At 43.5% G+C, this 19,950-nt stretch overlaps 1 pseudogene; it reads left to right on the top strand.

Annotated features, from left to right (window-relative positions):
* Positions 1-18,801, top strand: part of LOC148138756 (uncharacterized) — a 44,312-nt pseudogene extending 25,511 nt beyond the window's left edge.
* Positions 18,802-19,950: the final 1,149 nt, after the last annotated feature.

Raw genomic sequence — 19,950 nt, 5'->3', positions numbered from 1 at the left:
TCCAAAGACATTTCGTGTTCTTCTTTATAAACCTGTTGGAGCTGTCACCATGCTACTGAAGTTTGCAACAAACTTCCTGTAGAATCCGTTCTGTACCAAAAAATGTGACACCTATTTCGTCGAGTATGGCCGTGCAAATCCCTCCAGGGCTTTTATCGACACGTTCCTTGGGGTCATCCATTCATTTCCGATATATGTCCAAAGAACGTCACCTTTTCCTTCACGAATTCTGTTCCCTTTAAGTTTATTTCTAGTTTTGCTTTTACAAATCATTCAAAGACCTTTCCCACGGTAACCTGTGATATTTAAAAGAATAACTAGAGATCACCACATCATCAGGATAAACACACGATTTCTTAAGCTAACCACCACTCTGTTTGTGAGACTTTCGAATGTGGCTGGTGTGTTCTTCATTCCAACACTTTGACTTGATACAAGCTATTTGTAGTTACAAATGCAGGAAGTTCTTCTACTGCTTCTGATAAAGGTACCTGTGTATACAAATGCAGGAAATCAACCATTGTGATGTAACTAGCTTGTCCAACTTTCTGTATGCAGTGCTACAATGTTAGTATTTGATAGTAGTCCGGATTTGTTACAGTGTTGATGTTCCGATAGTCCACAGAAAATGGTTGAGTCCCATCAAGTTTGGAAATTAACACTATCTGCGACCTCCATTCAATCTGATTCAGTTCGATGATGTGTCCATTGAGATCACATCCACTTTCATTCTGGGCCTGTGTGAAAGGAATAAGACTGTAAGGGCATTGTTTTCTGGAAAAGCATTCCCTACTTGAATTTTATGCACAGTAGTATTAGTCTTTCCATTTTATTTCTGCATACGTCCTTATACTGCAGCGTGAGACATTTCAACCGAGTTCTTTGCTCTTAGCCCATTGTTCAAGATATTCCTTGTTATTTAACGTAATTTGAGGCACATCGAAATCCTCGACATCTGGACTTGATTCCTCGTATTTCAGTTTGGAATCTAACACCTGTTTCGATAATTCCCTGTCTCCATAGACATAGGTTTTCAAGATATTCACAAGGCATGCCCGATACATTTTCTGTTCCATCCAGCATCTTTGCCAGATAATTTACCTCAATCAACTTTTCTTAATTTGACAGTGATCACTAAACCTACCTTTGAAGGGATCTGCTGTCACTGGTAACAATACTAATATGTCATCCCCATGTGAAAATGTCCGCATTTTAGAGTTTTGATATGGCAAACGATTCTTTCTGTGCTGTTCCCTCTTCAATGGCTGTTTAGCTAATTCATCCAGCTGATTTAGTCGTTCCTCACCTCTGATATATATATTCCAAATGCAATATTTCTGATTTCGGTCCTATCAGTTTTTCATGAATTAGTTTCAACGACCCTGTTACTATCTGTCTAAATATTAACCCAAAGGGAGTTAAATGAGTAGATTCATTTGGGGCATCTTTATTGGCTTTGTAACAGACAATTTAATAAAACAAATCATTTATTAAGGTTAATGCTCAAAGTGTATTTCGAACTATTGTTATATCTAAATTATTTGGAAATAGCTAAAACTTGTACATTTCAATGAGAAATTAAGTTGGTTAATTAAATATAAATTCGAAAGAATGCTAACTACTTTATTGTTCAATCGTTTGTCAACTGTGAATATGTAATGGTTTAGAGAATAACAACTTTTGAATTGTTAGAAAGTCAATGTATTCACTTGAATATGTAATTGTGACCACCACGACAATGAGACAACATATTCCCTGTTCGGTATAAGATAACATGTATATGCTTTATTTTTATATCATAGCGTGCTGTCCTGAGTTTATATTTTATTTCCATAAATATAACAACAATCTTGGCAATTATTTTAAATGCCGAACAATTATTGGGGTAGTCATGTGTTTTTAAGAGGGGACAAATATTTTGCATAATATTGCTGAGAGCTTTTTATGTCAATATGTAGAAGATACAACTAGGAACGGTGCAGTGCTGGGCCTCATAATGGGGAATGAAGCCAGACCGGAGTTCCATGCACGATTGGGATCGCTTTTTAGGACCAGTGACCCTGGCACATACATTTCAATTTGTTAAGTAAACTATAAGAAAAGGTCTTCAACGTAAATGGTTTGTGGACATGGCAGCCAGAGTTTATTACAAATACCTCATGATCTGACCAAAGTAATCTGTGTACAAAGAACAAAGAATATGGAAAATTTACAGCCCAGAAACAGGCCCTTCAGCCCTCCAAGCCCGACCGGGTCCAAATGTACTATCGAAAACTGTCAGCCAATTCCTAAGCATTTGTATCCCTTTGCTCCACACCTTCATATGCATCTGTCCAGACGCATCTTAAATGAATCTACCATGCCTGCCTCTACCACCTCTGCTGGCAACGCGTTCCAAATGCCCACCACCCTCTGTGTGAAGTACTTGCCGCCTTTCCACTTCTCACCTTGAAAGCATGAACTCTCGTTATTGAATCCTTCATCCTTGTAAAATGCTTGTCTCTGTCCACCCTGTCTATACCTTTCATGATTTTGTAAATCTCAATCAGATCACCCCTCAATCTCCTTTTTTCTAGTGAAAATAAACCTAACCTTCTCATCCTTGCTTCATAGCTAGCACCTTCCATTCCAGGCAACATCTTCGTAAATCTTCTCTGCACCCTCTCCAAAGTCTCTACATTTTTTTGGCAATGTGGTGACCATAACTGTACACAGTATCCTAAATGCGGCCGAACCCAATGTCTTGCACAATTACAACATGACTTGCCAGCTCTCATACTCAATAGCCCGTCCAATGAAAACAAGCCTTCCATATGACTTCTTGACCACTCTATCCGTCTGTGCAGCAACCTTCAGAATACAATGGACCTGCACTCCCAGCTCTCCCTGCACATCAACTTTCGCCAAGTCTTTTCCATTCATTGTATAATTCATTCTAGAACTATACTTGCCTAAATTCATAACCTCATATTTGTTTGGATTGAAAGCCATCTGTCACTTTTTCGCCCAACTGTCCAGTCTATCTATATCCTCCTGTTCTCTGACAGTCCCTTATGCTTTCTTCTAATTCGCCAATCCATGTATCATCTGAAAACTTGCTAACCATACCAACAGTGCCCTCTTCTAGATCATTGATGTATATTACAAACAACAGTGGCCCCAATACTGACCTCTGTGAAACATCACTGGTCAACCTTCTGCATTTTGAGAAACTCCCTTCAACTACTACTTTCTGACTCCTGTTGCTCAACTAATTCTTTATCCACATAACTAGAAAACCCTGCAAACCATGTGACATTAATTTATCCATTAGTCTACCACGGGGAACATTATCAAACGCCTGACTAAAGTATATGACATCAACAGCCCTTCCTTCATCTAACAACTTGCTCACTTCCTCGAAGAACTCTATCAAGTTGGTACATTTACTTCTCGGTAAAGTTGTAGGACAACAGTGTGGAATGTGGTGGGGGAGTGGTGCTAATACCCAAAATGGAATTCATGAGCGTATTGGCCCAACATGTTACAATCTCAGATCAAGTTTTGGAAAATAAGCCCAGAGAAACTTCGCCGTCTAAAATATTCAGAACGGAATAACAAAGTAAAGAGAAGCTTAAAGCAATATAAAGTAAGTCGATTAATGAAATTCCTCGAAGAGTTCAGGAAGTATAGCGCATAACTTAAGAAAGTCAGTAGAAAAGCAAAACGGGTCATGAAAAAACATTAGTTGTTGTGATTACTAAGAAGCCCAAGATTTTCTACTGGTATATCAAAAAAGGAGGAGAACATGGGAAAGAATGGGTCCTATTAGGTTCCAATGAGACAGTCTGCGCACAGAGACAGAGAATATGCTAAACAGGTACTTTGTGTCATTCTTCACTTTGGAGAATCAGTTGCTGTATTCCAAGATCAACAGTGTGATCCGTAAGCAGACTGATACAGAAAGTGAGGACAAATCGAGTAAAGAGTGGACACGTACCCAGATCTGGATAACCTGTATCTTACCTGATATGGGAGAAGAGGGAGGAAATTATCAGCTATAATATTGTTCTCTTATTTCCTATTGGCCACAGACAAGGTCCAATAGGAGAGGACACAATCGATTGTAGATTCAACAAAGTGTGCTAGAAATAAATGAAGATATTGAAGACTACCCAGTCTCACATCAGTGAGAGGGAAACAATTATGGAAGATTCTGCATGGTAGAGAGCTTGGACCATTCAGTATCTACAAGGCTGAGAGATACCTTTTCAATCAGTCAGTGAATGAAATGCTGCACGGAAAATGCAGTAAAGCTGAGGATTATGAAAACAAATATAATTGAACTGAAACATTCTTGAGTTTTATTTACATCTGGATTTTGCAACATTTTATGATTTAAGAAATATACTGCACATCAATTTCTCCAACAAATTGGATAATTTCACATTTCCGCATGATATGAAATTTTCCCTGATCTTGCTCATGTGGAGGCCTGTTCAGTATTCAAAAATCTTTAGATCTAGCCCACAGCACACGCCTCCAAACAAGAATGACGTTTTAAATCCTTCATTCGGTTTACGGTCTTTTCACCAATAATTAATCCATACGAGTACATTCATCGTGATAAAATTGTTCAGGCCCAGAAGTCCCATAGTGGTTTCACTGGTCATTGAAATGAGCATCATCACCTCCACCCACCATGTTGCCTTTCCTCCGTACTCTCCCTGACTCAATCTGAACACAATCTTCATCTTTTATTTCCTATTTTGAAAACCACTATAACTACCTTGGTTGAAAAACATTCTCGTCTGAGTAAATATTCTCAACAGAATCAAAGGCAATGAACGAAGTACAGTATCTTATAATTCAAATTGGCCCTTGACAGCCTTCTGTACTCAACACTGAATTGATAAGGTTTATGCTGTGAACGCTACATCCATCTTCTTCCCTGTTCTCGTTGATATTGTTTAGTTCCTTGTTTACACATTAATACCTGAGATAGGAACACTTTTGCTAAGAAAAGGTCTTGACATATTCGGGCAGATATACGGACTTAGGCAACAAATCAGCTGCGATATTCTTAAATTTTGGAACAGGCGCAGGGGATTCAACGACCTTGTCCTGTTCTCATGGTTTAGTGTTCCATGTTGCAATGGCATGGCAACCATGCGGCCACTTAAAAACTCATTTCTGCACATAGTTGTTTAATTAAATTACATGGAGTCATTGATTGCAACAAAATGAAGTTGAATTGCCTTTAAACAAGCTAAGGACATACCTGGCGCATTATGCTGTACATACATAAGATTAGATTAGATTACTTCCAATGTGGAAACATTCCCTTCGGCCCAACAAGTCCACACCGACCCTCCGAAGAGCAATCCACCCAGACTCATTCCATAAGGAAGGGTAAACTTGTATAGCAGATTGTTTGCCATCGCATCCAGAATATTCACTGCCTTCTACAAAAATCTCAACGGAGATTGTGTGTTCCAGCTCCAAGATACATTGCAGGAATTTATCTATTTTATTTCGACACCATTTAATCCCCGCCTCAGGCAACTGTCTGTATGGAGTTTGCACATTCTCCCCGTGCCTGCGTGGACTTCCTCCGCGTGCTCTGGTTTTCTCCCACAGTCCAAAAATGTGCAGGTTAGATGAATTGGCCATGCTACAATGCCCGTATATTAGGTAAAGGGGTAAATGTAGGGGAACGGGTCTGGGTGGGTTGCTGTTCAGAGGGTCGGATTGGACATGTTGGGCCGAAGGTCCTGTTTCCATACCGTAATTAATCTAATCTAATCTAATCTAATCTAATCTAATCTAATCTAATCTAATCTAATCTAATCTAGCCCTTTCTAGACCATGACCATCTGGAATGGCAAGGACAACAGAGCCATGCGAACACCATCTCCTGCAGGTCTCACCTCAAGCGATTTGACCATCTTGACAGGGAAATATATATCTGTTGCATGGGTGTCGCTTGAGTAAAATTCTGGCTTTCAGTCACGCACATTATTATGGGTGGACCTGCACCAAACTCGCTGCAACGATTCAAGTAGGCAGCGCACAACCAACTTGTCCAGAAAACTCTATTTGGGTAGTAAATGATGGCCCAGCCAGCAATGCCTGGTGCCTATCAATGAATTTTACAATGACTTTTCCCTGTTTGGTATTTGGGTTCCCCTTGCTGAGTTAGTGAATAAATTTGGTCTATATCTTTGAGTTTCAGGAAATTGCTAAGTGATTTGATTTAAAAGTAAAAGCTTCTCAGTGGCAAGACCTTCGTAGTGCAGACGCTGGGAAATTTCGTCTGAGTATCTGGGACTCCAAAACAGGATGATAGAATTTCAGGGTAAGGGGAAACTTATTTGGCACTGAGATAATGTCAGAAACTTTCAGTCAATGCATATTAGAGTGTTTATATTCGCCATCCCAAGGAGGATGCACTGTCAATGAATACAGTGAAAATTTACAGAGCGATGCAGGAGCTTAAGGATGGAGGAGCTTACAGTGACAGCGAGGTATTGGTGCAGGAGGGTATTGCAGATTTGGGAAAGCTGCTATCGAACAGAGAAATCACCTCGATAAGGAAAGGTATATGTGCTGAAAGACATTAAAAAATTCGATAATGCTGGAGGAGACGGAATAGTTTACTATGAGAGGAGGATTAGTGAAGTTTCAGAAGTCTATAGCAACAGGTTGGTAATGATTGCTAGAGTTTGTTCCAGAGGTAAGGACGGATATACGCCCGGGTGGCATCCACAGTGATATGAAGGGATGAAGATGCTGAAGGAGATTACAGCAATAGGGAGGAGTGAAGGGTCTGGAGGCGTTTACAGAGCTAGGAGTGGTGTAGTGGCTGGAGGAGTTTAAGGTGATAGGGTCGCTTCCGGGGAGTGGAGGAGGCTACAGTGATAGCGAGGGTTTTAGGGACTGGAGGATGTTACAGAGATAGGGAGGGTCCTAGGGACGGGAGGAGGCTACAGTGATTGGGAAATGCGTAGGTTCTGTGAGAGATTACAAAGATAGCCAGAGATGTATTGGTTGGAATATGTTGCAGAGATAGAGAGAGGAGTAGGGACTGGGGGATGTCTGAGAAATAGGAATGCATTACCTGGAGAAGCTTACAGAGATAGGGAGAGAACAAGAGACTGGAGGAGGTTACAAAGAAAAGAAGTGGTATAGGGGATACAGATTGTCACAGAGATGGGAGGGGTGCAAGGCCTGGAGCTCGTTGTAGAGGTAGGGAGAGCTGGACAAGCTGGTGGAAGTTACGGAGAGAAGAATCTGTGTAGGAACTGGAGAAATTTATGGATATAGGAATGGGTATAGGTATTGGAGGGAGTTATATGTATTAGAACAGGTATAGCTAGTGGAGAAGGTTACAAGTATAGTTATAGTGTAGGTGGTAAAGAAGGCAAACGAGACAGTGATTGGTATCGGGGCTCGAAGAGTTTAGAACGTTAGAGGGGGAAATAGAGGCTGGAGATGATTACACCGATAGACAATGATGTAGATTCTGGATAAGCTGACTAATATAGGGGTGGTATATGCTGTGAAAGCTATGACTGATGCAGGAATGAGTGTAGGTGCTGGAGCAAGATATAGAATTAGGAAAGAGTGTATGGACTAAAGAAGGTTACAGCTCGAGGGAGAGATGGAGATTCTGGAGGACATGACAGAGAGGAGGATGAGAGTATGTTTAGGCAAGGGTCCAGGGATAGGGAGGAGAATGGGATCTGGAGGAGTTTACACCAACATTAAGGGCTGACTGACTGGTGGTGATTAATGGGTTAAGAAGGATTGTTGGGGCTGGAAGAAGTTATGGAAGTATAGAACAGTACAGCACAGTATAGGGTCTTCAGCCGTCATTGTTGTGTCTACCTTTTATTCTACTCCAAGATCAAACTGGCCGACATACCCTTAATTTTACTACTATTTTTGTTCCTATCCATGAGGTGCTTAAATATCTCTAATATAGCTCTACCACTGCTGGCAGTGCATTCCACACATGCATCAACCTCTACAACTGACACCTCCCCTAATCCTTTCTACTTGTGATAGACATATCTATCCTGGGGAAAACATTAGCTGGCTTTTAGCTCTGTCTATGCCTCCCATCATCATGTACACCTCAATCAAGTCACCTTTCACTCTCCTTCACCCTTCTTCCCTCCAATGAGAAAAGCCATTAGCCTACTCAACCTTTCTTCCGAAGACACGCCCTCCAATCTAAGCAGCATGTAAATCTCCAGTTAACCTCTACTGTGCCCTCGGTAAGGCTTCCACATTCTTCCCATAATGAGGCAACCTAAACTCAAAACTATATTCCAAGTGAGGTCGAACCAGGGCTTTATTGAGCTGCAGCATAATCTCACGGTTCTTAAATTCAATTATCGTTGTAATGTAAGCCAACACAACATACAGCATCTTAATGATCCTATCGATTTGGGTTACAACTTTGAGAGATCGAAGTACATGGATTCTGATATCCCTCGGTTCGTACTCGCTGCCAAGAATCCTGCCCTTAAACCTGAAATATGGAATCAAATTCAAACTTCCAAAATAAATCACTTCACGCTTTTCCATTTTGAACTCCATCTGCCACTTATCAGCCCAGTTCTGCATCCTGTCAATGTCCCCTTAGAATCTAAATCTACACAATGCACAACCCCACAAAGCTTCATGTCATCAGTAAACGTACTAGCACGCCCTTCCACTTCCTCATCCAAGTTTATAAAAATGGCAAAGAGAAGAGGTCCCAGCACGGATCCCTTTGGAACACCATTGGAAAACGAGCTCCAGGTTGAATACTTTCCATCTACCATCAACCGATCTGTTCCATGGACAAGCCAATTCTGTATCCTGTCAGCCAAATTTCACTGTATCACATGTTTCCGTACTCTCTAAAAGAACCTATCATGAAAAACGTTATCAAGCAATTGCTAAAGCACATCTACACCACATCCACTGCCCGAACTTTTTCAATGTATTTGTCACATCCTCAAATAATTCAATAAAGCGAATGAGGCATAACCTGCACTCACAAAGTCCTGCTGACTATCTCTTATCAAACTTTGGTTTTCCAAGTAACTACATATCCTGTGTCTCCGAAAACTCTCCAATAATTTGCCCACCACCGACATAAAAATTCAGGTCCGTAATTCCTAGGGTTACCCTGATTCCTCTTCTTGAAGAACGGCATAAAATTTAGCAATCTCAAATCATCACGGCCTTTCTCCAGTGGACTGGAACAGTGCAGCAAGTCAGACATCATCCAGGGAACAGGAAAAACGGGCATAATCCCTTCTTCAGGAATCCAGTCGACAGTGAACATGCAATGAGTATTGCCAAAGGCGCAGCAATCTCTTCACTCTGTTCCCGCAGTAACCTTGAGTATAATGAATCTGACCAGGGGAAATTATATATCGTCATGTGTTTCAACATTTCCATCGCATCCACCTTCTCCATATCAATCTGTTCGAGCATATCAACCTGTTTCACGTAGTCCTCACAAAGGAAAACTTTTCTCTCACAAGTGAAGACCTCTCAACCTTCTTCTTTCCAACGAAAACAGCCTCAAGTCCCTCAGACCTTCCTCGGAAGACCCTCGCTCCATACCAGGCAGCATTCTTATAAATCTCCTCTGCACCCTTTGCAAAGCTTCTACATCCTCCTTATCATGTGGTGACCAGAACTATACACAATACTTCAAGTGTGGCCGCACCAGAGTTTTGTGCAGCTGTAGCAAAACCTCATGGTTCCAGAACTCGATCCCTCTAATAATAAAAACTAAAACACAGTATGCCTTCTGAACAACCCTGTCAACGTGGGTGGCAACTTTCAAGGATCTGTGTACCTGGACACCGATATTTCTCTGCTTATCTACACTACCAAGAATCTTACCATTAGCCCAGTACTTTGCATTCCGGTTACTCTGACCAAACTGAATCACCTCAAACTTGTCCGTATTAAACTCCAAATGCCACCTCTCAGACCAGCTCTGCAGATTTTCTATGTCTCTCTGTAACCTACAAAGTCCTTCATCACTATCCACAACTCCACCGATTTTAATGCATATGCAAATTTACTAACCCACCCTTCTACGCCCTCATGCAGGTCTTTTATAAAAAACAACGAACGGCAGTGGACTCAACACCGACCCTGCGGTACACCACAGGTAACTGGACTCCAGGATGAACATTTCCCATCAACCATCACCCCCTGTCTTCTTTCAGCAAGCCAATTGCTGATCCAAACTGTTAGATCTCCCACAATCACTTACCCTCGCATTTTGTACAATAGCCTACTGTGGGGAACCTTATCGAATGCCTTATCGAAACCCATAGACACCGCATCAACCGGTTTACTCTCATCTACCTGTTTGGTCACCTTCTCAAATACCTCAATAAGGTTTGCGAGGCACTACCTACCCTTCACAAAACTATGCTGACTATCCTGAATCAAATTATTCTTTTCTAGATGATTATAAATCCTATCTCTAATAACCTTTTCCAACACTTTACCAACAACTGAAGTAAGTCTCACTGGTTTATAATTACCAAGGTTGTCTCTACTCCACTTCTTGAACAGGGGAACCACATTTCCTATCTTACAGTCTTCTGGCACTATTCCTGCACACAATGACGATTTAAAGATCAATGCCAAACGCTCAGCAATCTCCTCCCTGGCTTCCCAGAGGATTCTAGGATAAATCCCATCCGGCCCAGGGGACCTACCTATTTTCACACTCTGCAGGATTTCTAATACCTCTTCCTAATGAACCTCAATCCCACCTAGTCTCGTAGCCTGTATCTCAGTATTCTCCTCGACAACATTGTCTTTTCCAGAGTGAATACTGTTCAAACCTATTCATTTTCTCATCAGAATTTCTTTCACCCTATCTTCCCTTGCTTGCCTCTCTGGGACAAACCTATCTAGCATTCGCAGCAATTGCTTCCCAAATAACCTTCACATGTCAGTTCTGCATTTCCTTGAGAATTTATGCTCCACGTTCCAGCCTAATCACATTGTATTTCTGAGCCCCGATTAAATATTTTCCCATACTAATGTATCTCCATTAGTAGAAAAAAAGGTTACAAAGTTGTGATCATTATCACTGAAGTGCTCTCCTGTCGAGAGACTTACCAACTGCCATGGTTTATTGCCAATCACCAAAGCCATCATGACCTCCCGTCCAGTCAGCCTATCTGCATATTGAGTCAGGAATCCTTCCTGGGCACACCTAGAAAAATCTGCTCTTTCAAAACTGTGGGGGAGCACTGAGGAATTTCCGGTCAATATTAACGAACTAAATCTCCCATGACAACAACCCAGTTACTTGTGCATCTTTCCAAAATTTGCCTCCCAACCTTTGTGACACTTGCTCTGACATTGAATCTGCAGAGAAATCCACCTGAACGACCTCCTTTTCTTCATCAATGATATACCCCTGATTCGAAATGCCGCTGCCCCACTTCTTTTGCTTACCTCCCTATTCCTCTTGACACATAGAAACGTCGGAACATCCAATAAATGTTCCTTATTCTGTGATATTCAAATCTGCGTAATAGCCATAATATCGTATCTCCAAGTATTTATCCATCACGACTTTCATCGTCCTTATTCCGAACACTTCTAGCATTAAAACAGACACCCTTCAATCTATCACTCATACTGCACCTTCGTCCTATCAATTATATATCCTTGCTCATAGACTCTGTGCACGCAGTATCTGCTTGTTAACCAGATACCCCACCATATGATCTATCAGTTCGGTTCCCATCCCCCTGTCAAATTCGTTTAAACTCTCCCAAAGCTCTAGCAAACCTCTCGCCCAGGACATTGGTGCCCATCCAGTTCAGGTTCAACCCATCATCCTTGGACAGATTCCATATTTCCCTGAATGTATCCCAATGTATCGCATATCTGAAGCCCTCCAACCTGCAAGAACTCTGCAGCCATGTGTTCATCTGCACTCACTATCTGTTTGGAGCCTCACTAACATGTGGCACCATTAGCAAACCTGAGGTCACTGACCTGGTCGTCCTGCCTTGTATCTTCCAAAATAATTCCCTACATTTACATTTCTCCTCCTCCCACCAATCCTCAGCTCTGTGATTGGTACCAATTTGAACTACGACTTCTGGCTGCTCACTCTCCCACTTTGGGATACTGTGGACTCGCTTCGAGACATCCTTGACACTGTCACCTGGGAGGCACCATACCATCCAGGAGATTCTCTCGCGAACACAGAATCTCCTGCTTGTTTGTCTCACCGTTGAATCTCTTTTCATTATTGCGCTCCTATTCTCTCCTCTTTCCTTTTGACCCGTAGAGCTTAGCTCAATGCCAGAGGCCTGGCAGCTGTTGCTTTACCCGGCAGGTCATCTCCCGCAACATTGTCCAAAGCTGTATATGGCAGAGAAGTAAACGGCCACAGGCGACCACTATACTGTCTGCTTATTCCCTTTCCCTCTCTAGACGGGCACTCACCTAATTTACAATGTAATTTAGGTGTGACTCTATCTCCCCCTCAGCCTCCCGAATGATCCAACATTCATCCATCCCCAGTTTCCAAACGTGGAATGTGAGGAACTGCTATTCGGTGTACTTCTCATGGGTAAAGCCAGCAGGGACTCGAGTGATGATATTTAATTCCCACATTCGGCAAGAGGAACATGCAACTGCCCTTTCATTCCATCTCCTCTAAATTACTAAAAGAGTTCCTTTATATTAAACAAATTGAGCTTACCAACCTCCACAGTCTTTTTTTTTTTCTGTCCTTAGAATAAGAGGATGGGTGAGAGTCACTATCCGTGCACTGTTTCGGGTTTAGTTGCTTGCCCGACATCTTGAGTTCTTTCAACCAGCAATCCTCTTGTCCACTTCTGCTCCTGTTCACCCTTCACTCAGCTGATTCAAGAGGTAAGCATTTTATATTCAAATTTATCTTCCCTCGGCTCACATTTCTTTTGCTTACCTCCCTCTTCCTCTTGACACATATAAACGTCGGGCTCACACACTTTTCACATTCACTGGTGAAATGGACGCTGCTGATTCAAGAGTTAAGTATTTTAGAATGTTGAGAAACACAGGCTGGAGGAGATTCCAGCAGTTTGGGGGAGGGTGGGTGCTGGAAGAGAACGTAAAGTTACCGAGTCGTGCAGGTGCTGGATGACAACACATTGATAAACTTGATGCAGATGCTGGAGATGGTTACTGTGATAGGGATGCAAATATGCTATAGGTGATGATTGAGAGAGTGAGTAACGTCAGTGCAAGAGAAAACTATAAATATAGGAAGATATGTACCGACTGAAAAAAGTGACATTTATATGGAGCGGTGTAGGAGCTCGAAGTCAGCAGAGAGTGTAAGTGCTGCAGGTGCTTACTGAGATAGGTAGGGACACATTGGCTTGAAACGTTTATAGCGATAGGGAGAACTGTAGGTGCTGGAGTTGCTACCAGAGATATAGATGGAATTAAATGTTGGTGGAAACCGCAATAAAATGGATCATTGAAGATTCTAGAGGAATCTACAGAGGTAGCAGTGGTGTATGTACTAGAGGAGATTACAGAGTTAAGGATGACTTGGGTAAGGAGCTGTTGGAAGTTACAGAGAAAAGGAAGGGTATTGGGGCTGATGGGGGTTTGAGAGATAGGAAAGGATGTAGTTGCTGATGGAGGTCATAACAACAATGAGGCCTCTCATATTTTTGATGTGGGTCTCAGAGATGAAGAGGGAAGAAGGGGCTAGAGGATATTTCAGAGATGGGAATGTACGGCTGGCGGAAGTTGCACAGACCGGAGGGACGACTCGATCTTACAGAGATAAAGAAGAATGGGGAGTTGGAGCATATTGCAGAGGTATAGTATCATGCATACTACAGGAGACTACAGCGATCGGGAAGACTGGAAAAGCTGTAGGAAAATTGTCAGGGCAGAAGCAAGTTTAAAGGATATGGAGGGCTGTTATGGCTAGACGATATGACAGAAACAGGAAGGAGTGTAGAAATGGAGGTGTGTCTGGAGGCTGGAGGAATTTATAGAAATATGGAGGGATCTACATGTTTGAGGAGATTGCACGGACGCGAGGGTTTTGGGTTTAGCAGGATGGTACAGAGATCAGGAGGTATTTAGGGGCTGGTGCAGTTGATGGAGATAGGGCAATAAGAAGGACATGGATGTAAAAGAGACACTGTGGGATGTATATGTTGTAAGTGGTTATAGTGAAGGGAAATGTTTAGATTAGATTACTTACAGTACGGAATCAGGACCTTCGGCCGAACAAGTCCACACCAACCCGCCGAAGCGCAACCCACACATTCCACCAAATTTACCCCTTTACCTAACACTACGGGCAATTTAGCATGGCCAATGCACCTAACCTGCACATCTTTGGACTGTGGGAGGAAACCAGAGCACCCGGAGGAAACCCACGCAGACACGGGGAGAATGTGCAAACACCAGACAGTCAGTCGCCTGAGTTGGGAATTGAACCCGGGTCTCTGGCGCTGTGAGGCAGCAGTGCTAACCTCTGTGCCACCATGGCGCCCACTAAAGCTGTCGTATGTGATGGATTTTACAGAATTAACGAGGGTACTACGGTATGGATGCGTAACAGAAATAGGGAAGTGTGTTTGGGCTGGCGGATGCTGCAAAGTTAGGAAAGGTTGTTGAAGGAAGAGTTTTCTGGCATGGAGAGGATTGAAGGTGCTGAACGAGATTACAGAGATGAAAATGGGAGGAGTGTATGCAGGTGGCGAATGAGATACAAAAGTGTGTAAAATATTAAGGAAAAGACAGGTATTGAAGGGAGTAGTGTTAGATGGTGTAAGAGATTGGGAGGGCTGTCGGTTTTGGAGAAAATCGCAGCAATGAAGAGGGATAGATTAGCTGGTTCAGGTCACAGAAATAGGGAAGGGTCTTGTAACTGGAGAAGTTTACCGAGGAAGGAAAGGGTTTAGTAGCTCGAGGGTGTCTCAGAATTAGGGAGGGCTGTAGGGGCTGGAGCAGGTTACAGAGGTGGTGGGGTATAGTGTGTAGAGGAGATTACATAATTAGGGAAGTGTATAGTGCCACAGGACGCTACAGAGATGAGAGGAGTGCAGGAGCTGGATGGGGTCACAGAAGTAGGGAGGGGTGTAGTATCTGGAGGAGGCCAGGGAGATCGGGAGAGCCATACAGTTGGCCATGATTACTACGATGGGGAAGAATGCAAGTGATGGTAGAATCTATGCAGATACGAATGGTTGTAACGTGCTGGAGAATATCAGTCATTTAGGGAGTTTTGTAGAGGTCGAAGGAGGTGACAAAGGTCAGGAGTGGTGAATTGACTGGAGGAGTTTCCTCAATTGGGGAAGAGTGCAGTGGCTCGAAGAGGTTACAGATTGTGTGTGTGTGTGTGTTTGTACGTGGGGGTGAGGTGTGGTTGTAGTGGCTGGATGAGGTTACAGCAATGCGGTAAGATAGAAATGTTTTGGACATGAGCATGGGCATATATTCTGGAAGTTAGCAACGTTATCGGGAGGAATGAAGATGCTGATGGAGGTGACAGACATCAGGACAGTGTAGCCGTTCGACGAGGTTTACCAAAGTTGGAAGCAGCAGAGTGGCTGGAGGATGTTATAAACATAGGGAGGGGTGGAGGTGCGAGATTTCCATGCTGGGATTGGATGTCGATGCTGGAGGAGGTTAAAAAGATAGCGAAGAGCGTATATACTGGAGGACGTTACAGCATTCGGGTGGATTTTAAATTCAAAGGCAGGTTAGAACGACATGTAGGTTTTGTAGGGACTGGATTAAGTCACAGAGATAGGGAATGGCGTAGGAGTTGGAGGAAGTTACACATACAGGGAGATGTGTCGCTGCTGGAGGAAGATAAGGTGGGATGCACATAGAACATAGAACATAGAAGAATACAGCGCAGTACAGGCCCTTCGGCCCTCGATGTTGCGCCGATCCAAGCCCACCTAACTTGCTCTAGCCCACTATCCTCCATATGCCTATCCAATGCCCGCTTAAATGCCCATAATGAGGGAGAGTCCACCACTGCTACTGGCAGGGCATTCCATGAACTCACGACTCGCTGAGTAAAGAACCTACCGCTAACATCTGTCCTATACCTAACCCCCCTTAATTTAAAGCTATGCCCCCTTGTAATAGCTGACTCCATACGTGGAAAACGATTCTCACTGTCGACCCTATCTAAACCCCTAATCATCTTATACACCTCGATCAAGTCACCCCTAAACCTACTTTTCTCCAATGAAAACAACCCCAAGTGCCTCAGCCTTTCCTCATACGATCTTTCTACCATACCAGGCAACATCCTGGTAAACCTCCTCTGCACCCGTTCCAGTGCCTCGACATCCTTCCTGTAGTATGGCGACCAAAACTGCACACAATACTCCAGATGCGGCCGCACCAGAGTCTTATACAACTGCAACATCACCTCAGTACTCCGGAACTCAATTCCTCTACCAATAAAAGCCAGTACGCCATATGCCTTCTTCACCGCACTATTTACCTGAGTGGCAACTTTCAAAGATGTGTGTACATGGACACCAAGATCCCTCTGCTCATCCACACTACCAAGTATCCGACCGTTAGCCCAGTACCCCATCTTTTTATTACTCTTACCAAAGTGAATCACCTCACACTTAGCTACATTGAACTCCATTTGCCACCTTTCTGCCCAGTTCTGCAGCTTATCTATATCCCGCTGTAACCTGCCACATCCTTCCTCACTGTCTACAACTCCTCCGATTTTTATATCATCAAACTTGCTCGCCCAACCTTCTAACCCCTCCTCCAGGTCATTTATAAAAATGACAAACAGCAATGGTCCCAAAACAGATCCTTGCGGAACACCGCTAGTGACGGCACTCCAAGATGAACCTTTGCCATCAACTACTACCCTCTGTCTTCTTCCAGCCAGCCAACTCCTAATCCAAACCTCCAACTCACCCTCAATCCCATACCTCCGTATCTTTTGCAGTAATCTACCATGGGGAACCTTATCAAACGCCTTACTAAAATCCATATACACCACATCTACTGCTTTCCCCTCGTCCACCTCCTTAGTCACCTTCTCAAAGAAATCAATAAGGTTTGTGAGGCACGACCTGCCCTTCACAAAACCATGCTGACTATCCTTGATCACATTATTCCTATCCAGATGTTCATAAATCCTATCCCTTACAATTCTCTCTAAGATTTTGCCCACAACAGAAGTGAGACTCACCGGCCTATAGTTACTAGGGTTATCCCTACTCCCCTTCTTGAACAAGGGAACCACATTTGCTAGCCTCCAATCTTCTGGCACTACTCCTGTAGACAACGAGGACCTAAAAATCAAGGCCAATGGCTCTGCAATCTCCTCCCTTGCTTCCCAGAGAATCCTAGGATAAATGCCATTAGGCCCAGGGGACTTATCTATTTTCACCCTTTCCAGAATTTCCAACACCTCTTCTCTACATACCTCAAAGCCATCCATTTTACTTAATTGTGACTCAGTACTCACATTGACAACAATGTCCTGTTCCTGATTGAATACTGACGAAAAGTATTCATTCAGTGTCTCCCCAATCTCTTCAGCCTCCACACGCAACTTCCCACTACTATCCTTGACTGGACCTATTCCTAACCTAGTCATTCTTTTATTCCTGACATACCTATAGAAAGCCTTAGGGTTTTCCGTAATCCTACCAACTCAGGACCTTTCATGTCCCCTCCTTGCTGCTCTTAGCTCTCTCTTCAGGTCCTTCCTGGCTACCTTATAACTCCCAATCGCCCCAATTGAACCTTCACGCCTCATCTTTACATAGGCTGCCCTCTTCCATTTAACAAGGGATTCCAATTCCTCATTTAACCACGGCTCCCTCACACGACCCTTTCCTCCCTGCCTGACGGGCACATACTTATCAAGGACACTCAATAGTTGCTCCTTGAACAAACTCCACATATCAATTACACCCTTGCCTTGAAGCTTACTTTTCCAAGCCACACATCCTAAGTCATGCCTCACAGCATCATAATTTCCCTGCCCCCATCTATAACTCTTGCCCTGTAGTGCACACTTATCCCTCTCTATCACTAGAGTAAAAGTCACCGAATTGTGGTCACTGTCCCCAAAGTGCTCACCTACCTCTAATTCTAACACCTGGCCTGGTTCATGACCCAGAACCAAATCCAGTATGGCCTCACCTCTTGTTGGCCTATCTACATATTGTGTCAGGAAACCCTCCTGCACACATTGGACAAACACTGACCCATCTAAAGAACTTGAGCTATAGCTTTCCCAATCAATATCAGGAAAGTTAAAGTCCCCCATAACAACCACCCTATTACTTTCACTATTCTCTTGAATCATCCTCGCAATCCTTTCTTCTACGTTTCTAGGACTATTAGGAGGCCTGTAAAAAAACTCCTAACAGGGTGAGCTCACCTTTCCTATTCTTAACCTCAGCCCAAACTACCTCAGATGGCGAATCTTCATCCATCGTCCTTTCCACAGCTGTAATACTATCTTTGACAAGCAATGCCACACCTCCCCCTCTTTTACCTCCACCTCTGACCCTACTAAAACATTTAAACCCTGGAACCTGCAACAGCCAATCCTGTCCCTGTTCTACCCATGTCTCCGTAATAGCCATGTTCGACGAGGTGACAGAATTAGCGACTGTTGCTGGGGGATACTACGGAAGACTTCAGGAAATGGCGGAGCAGATTTATGAAAAAAAAAGGAGGAATGCGGATCGTGAACGAAGTTACACAGATGGACAATTGCCGAAGCTGGAAGAGGGTGCATAGATAGGGAGAAATGTTGGTGTTGGAGGAGGTTAACCAGGCAGATGTAAGTGTAAGTGTTAGAGGATGTTAGAGAGATAGGGAGAGGTGTAAGAGACGGAGGAAGCTACAGAGTGAAGGAGGGTTGGAATAACTGATGGGGGTCATGGCGACGAGGAAGGCTTTTAGGTCTCATCTTGGCATTCAGATAGGCGGGTTGAAATACGTGGTGGAGATTACAGAGATTAGGAGGTCTGTACAGACTGCAGCAGATTGCAGAAATTAGTCGGGTTATACGGGCTGAAGGAGGTTACAAAGGCAAATCAGAGTGGAGTGTGGAGGGCGTAACATACAAAAGAAGGTTTTAGTCGCTGGAGGAGGATACAGAGAATAAAGAGGCGTGAACATGCCTGAGCAGGTAAAAGAGATAGGGTAAGTTGTAGTTCATGGAGGAGCATACCGAGGTGGGGAGGGCGGCCCTGCAGAATCTTACAGGGATAAAGAGGGATGTAGAAGATGGAGGAGGTTAAAGTATTATGAATGATGGAAGGGTTTGGAGGAGATAAAAAGTGGAGGAGAGGCTGGGTCTCATGAGAGGGGGTTGGAACAGGGAAGGAGGATTTTAGGGATTTTCAGAGCAGTGCAGATGCTGGACGATGTTAAAGAAATGGTGAGGTGTGAAGTCTGGTGGAGATAATCTTAGTTTCATGGGCTGGAGGAGGTTACAGCAAGACGAAAGCAAGGCTGGAGACATTATAGAGATAGCGAGGCGTGTGAATGCTGGAAAGGGCACACATTATTTGTTCAGTTGAAGGATATGGTGAGTGATGTAACAGCTGGACGTTAGAGAGATGGGAGATGCGGAGGCTGGAGGGAGTCAGAGAGATAGGGCAGATGTAGGACTTGGAGATGGTTACACAGATGTTGGTGTCGGGGATGGATGTTGTTACAGAGGCAGGGGGAGCATTGTGGTTGGAGATGGTTAGCGAGATAGGAAGCGGTATGTGGACTGGAGATAAAAACTCGAGCTGGTTTATTAGATCGGGAGGGGTGAAGGGGCTGGATGTGGTTAGAGCGATAGTGATGTGGGAGCTAGAAGTTGCAAGTGAGAAGGGAGGGGTGCGGGAACTGCAGTTCGATTGATATATAGGGAGGCGTGTGGGGGCTGGAGCT

Source organism: Chiloscyllium plagiosum, unplaced genomic scaffold (assembly GCF_037043375.1).
Source record: "Chiloscyllium plagiosum isolate Xiang-an unplaced genomic scaffold, Cpla_swu_hap1 HiC_scaffold_39, whole genome shotgun sequence".
Taxonomy (NCBI): Eukaryota; Metazoa; Chordata; class Chondrichthyes; order Orectolobiformes; family Hemiscylliidae; genus Chiloscyllium; species Chiloscyllium plagiosum.
This window is presented reverse-complemented; position numbering and strand designations above follow the sequence as displayed.